We start from the raw sequence: 3,704 nt of genomic DNA on the forward strand, positions 1-3,704 counted from the left end.
CAGTAAGGATATAGCCAGGTTGGAGTCAGTGCAGTGTAGGGCCACAAGGTTGGTGGCCGGTTTGCAGGGGATGCCGTATGAGGCAAGACTGAGGGAACTGGGTCACTTCAGACTGGAGAAGAGGAGACTCAGAGGGGATATGTTGGCGACATACAGGTATGTGAGGAGATGTCACATGGAGATGGGTAGACACCTGTTCTCCCCTGCAGAGGAAGGCAGGACACGCTCCAATGGAGCAAAGCTCAGGGAGCCAAGGTTCCATTTGGATGCCAGGAAGCACTTCCTGACAGTCAGGACCCCGAGGGTGCGGAATGGGCTTCCACAAGAGGTCGTTGAGGCTCCATCGGTGCGTGTGTTCAAGGATAGGCTGGACGTCCACATGGTGGGCATGTCGTGAGTGGAGCTGGCTGGTGCCAGAGGTCAGACGAGATGGCCCGGGAGACCCCTTCTGACTCACTCTGTTTCTATGTTTCTATGTTTCATAATATACCAATACAAAGAGATATAAAAATCCTTTCCAGATAGTACATGAGTTCCAATATCCATCCACATTTTCCTCATTGCTCAGATTATTACACATCAAATTAAAAAGTACGGTGGTAAGAATTAAACCAGAGGCCTTCCTAGTTATCTAGGGTTTCTTCTTTGCACATCTCAGAGATCTAATAAATCTGCATCAAACTAGAAACATCCATTGGAAAGTTAAATGACCCGTCACTCCCCACCCAAAATAGAGTGGTTTCTACATACTCGAGAGTCTCAATAAATATGCAGAAATACATGTTTGTTTGTTGTGAATATCAGTCCTGTGAACTTAGCAGCACATATGGAATGCTGTTGATATCCTATGGAATAGATAGTCTTGCTCAGTTACACAGATGCAAACATCCTGAATTTTTCCATTGCTTTCTGCAGGCAGCTCTTTCTTTTGCCCAAGAAGAAATAGGAAAAATGGGGAGGGGGGCTAAGGGAACTATGGTAGAGGTCAAAAAAGAAAGGCAACAAGATTGAAAGTCAACACGATTGTAACAGTTTATAGTATCCTGGAGATGAACATTAAGCTCAAAGGGCACCATAAACTCCTTCCAATCAACCACCGCCCAATATGACAGTAAGGGCTCAGATACAGATGTAGCAGTAAACCCCAATCCTAAATCTTGTGAGGCAGGAAAGAAAAAATGTCCGCAAGCCTGGCTGGGTTCCTTGAACAGCAGTTCTCCTATTATGCCATTGGGATATACTAAGACATTTTGTCATGGGTGCCCACTTATTTTTTATACTCAGCAAAGAAGCACATGAAATTATGAACAACACAATCTATAAAACACAATAATGAAACAAATGGATAAATAAAATAAGAAAGGTGACTTCATTTATCTACACAACAAGTATCTGTCATTAATTCAGCTGCCTCACATCGTTTCATAAGGTCTGCCTGAAGAACAAAAAAATTATAATAGTAAACGCAATCCTATGCATCTTTAGCCAAAAAAATAAAGTTCTACAACTCGCAGCATGGCTAGCTACCATGACTAGGAACTGTAGGGGAAATATGACAGCACTTTTCAAATACTTGAAAGGCTAGGGCCAGCATTTCTTTTCAATCATCCCAGAGATCAGCACACAGAATAATGGACTAAATTCCAGTTAGAAAAACTTTCTGAGTGTTACAGTAGTACAGAAATGGAACTGATGACCTAGGGAGGTTGAGGGCCTTTCCACACAGGAGGCATCCCAGATACAACCGGACAGCCGTCTGAGAGGAATGGTATAACCTGGAACAGGATTATGCCCTCACGCTTCAAAATAAACACATTCTCCTTAGCAGAAGGTTGACTTATTTACTAGCCCCTTTTGTAGGCTGAATTCAATATTCAGACTACAAAACTTTAGAAGATTCCATATGCAAGTTTATATCCCATTATGTATCTCATTATTATTATTTTTTGTTCATAGTGATAATGGTAACTGTACTAGATTACAGAAGAAATAAAGCTCATACATTTGCCTAAAACATTCTGCTGAATTATTAGGAGACGGTGTTAAATTTTGTGTAAACAAATGTAATGGTTTACTTTCATTTAAACAAAAAACAATAGATTACCTTTGTGAATGACATAAGCAAGTTCTGGTCAAAAAGTTTTTAAAATACTACAGCTAATTTAGGTTTGTTTTTACTTTTTTAAGTAGTAGTTTGGTCTTGATACCATACAAAAATATTGCATCATAAAATATTTATTTATTTATTTATTTATTTATTTAAAACATTTCTATGCCGCCCCCATCACAACAAAGCCTCGGGGTGGCTCACAAATATGAACCAATATGTGAGTTATTATAGTCATGTATTGCCTTGATTAGTATTATATAGTATGCATGCAAACACAAGCTAAACGTTGTATTTTCCCTCCTGATTTTCGTCATACAAACAATAAAATGTTAAGCTCAGAGCCCTGCTCAGCCAGAAAACTTTTAGGGGGACATGGGGCCCAACAGAATGAGGGAGGGCTAGAGAGGTTATAGATGAGATCTTTTGAGACATGTCACAGTGACATTTTAGTCTTTTGCAGTCACAGAGATGAAGATTTTGGAGAAGGAAGGCATCACTCTAAAGAGCAAAATGATGTTAAAAAGAAACACATTCCTGAAGTAGGCCTCTGGGAGAAGGGGTCACTATAGTGATTACAGACAGCCAGGTTTACAATAGGCATGAAGACTGCACAATGAATTGCTTGCATGGTGCAAGCACCTCAGAAAGCATATGTCTTCTGGCTGGTAGATAATGACTATCAGTTGTGAACTCACCAGCTGTGGTGAATATTAACACCAGTGACATGGGGGAAATGTAGTTGTGAAGTCCTGGAACCCAGGTGATTTTTATTTTCATTTATTTGTTGCATTAAATAGTCTTCACTAAATCATAGTCTTTACTCCAAGGAGCCCAAGGTAACATTTGTGGTCCTCGGTTACTGAAAACAACCCTGTGCTAACACTTAGGCTAAGAGTCAGTGACTGGTCCAATATCCTCCAGTTAGCTTCATGGTGGGTTTCTGGATATGTTATAAAGTGAATTACTAGTACTTGATACCCATGAAAGTTTTTTTTTTTTTTTTGTAAGAACCAAGTATTATTAGATTAAAACTGTAGCTATAAAATTGAAGTAATAACACTTACTGACTTTTTATGTAAACTTCTCACATTATGTAAATTATATAATTTTTGTATAAGGTTCCTTGGTATCTTTTTCATGTTACTTTTTCTTGTTTTTCCCTCTTTTATTTATAAAAATAAAAAATAAATTAATAAAATGAAACCAGTTAAAAGAAATATGGAAAAATGCTACAGTGCAATTTATCATTCCAAAATGTGGCAAAGATGCACCATTTATCAATAATCAAGTTCACGGAGACTTCTGGTTGACATCGCAGTGAGACGGCTGTGGAGAACGGGGCTCCGTGCTCCATGTCAAAATCCATTCTACAGGGGGGCCGGGGGGCCCATCCAACCCCTGTTGGGGCAGGGATTAGAAGCCCGAGCATACTTCTGCCTGGTGGGGGGCGGCAGTTCCTCACCCGATGGGAGAAATTCGGGGGAATTCTCAGTGAACAGACAGAGAGGGGTGCACCCTCTCACAAGCTGTCGGCACCAGATTAATAGCGAAGAAAACAAAAAGAAGCTTAAGAGTGGACATCGGACCTGCTGGG

The sequence above is a fragment of the Varanus komodoensis genome, unplaced genomic scaffold (assembly GCF_004798865.1).
Source record: "Varanus komodoensis strain SLA01 unplaced genomic scaffold, ASM479886v1 scaffold9, whole genome shotgun sequence".
Classification (NCBI taxonomy): Eukaryota; Metazoa; Chordata; class Lepidosauria; order Squamata; family Varanidae; genus Varanus; species Varanus komodoensis.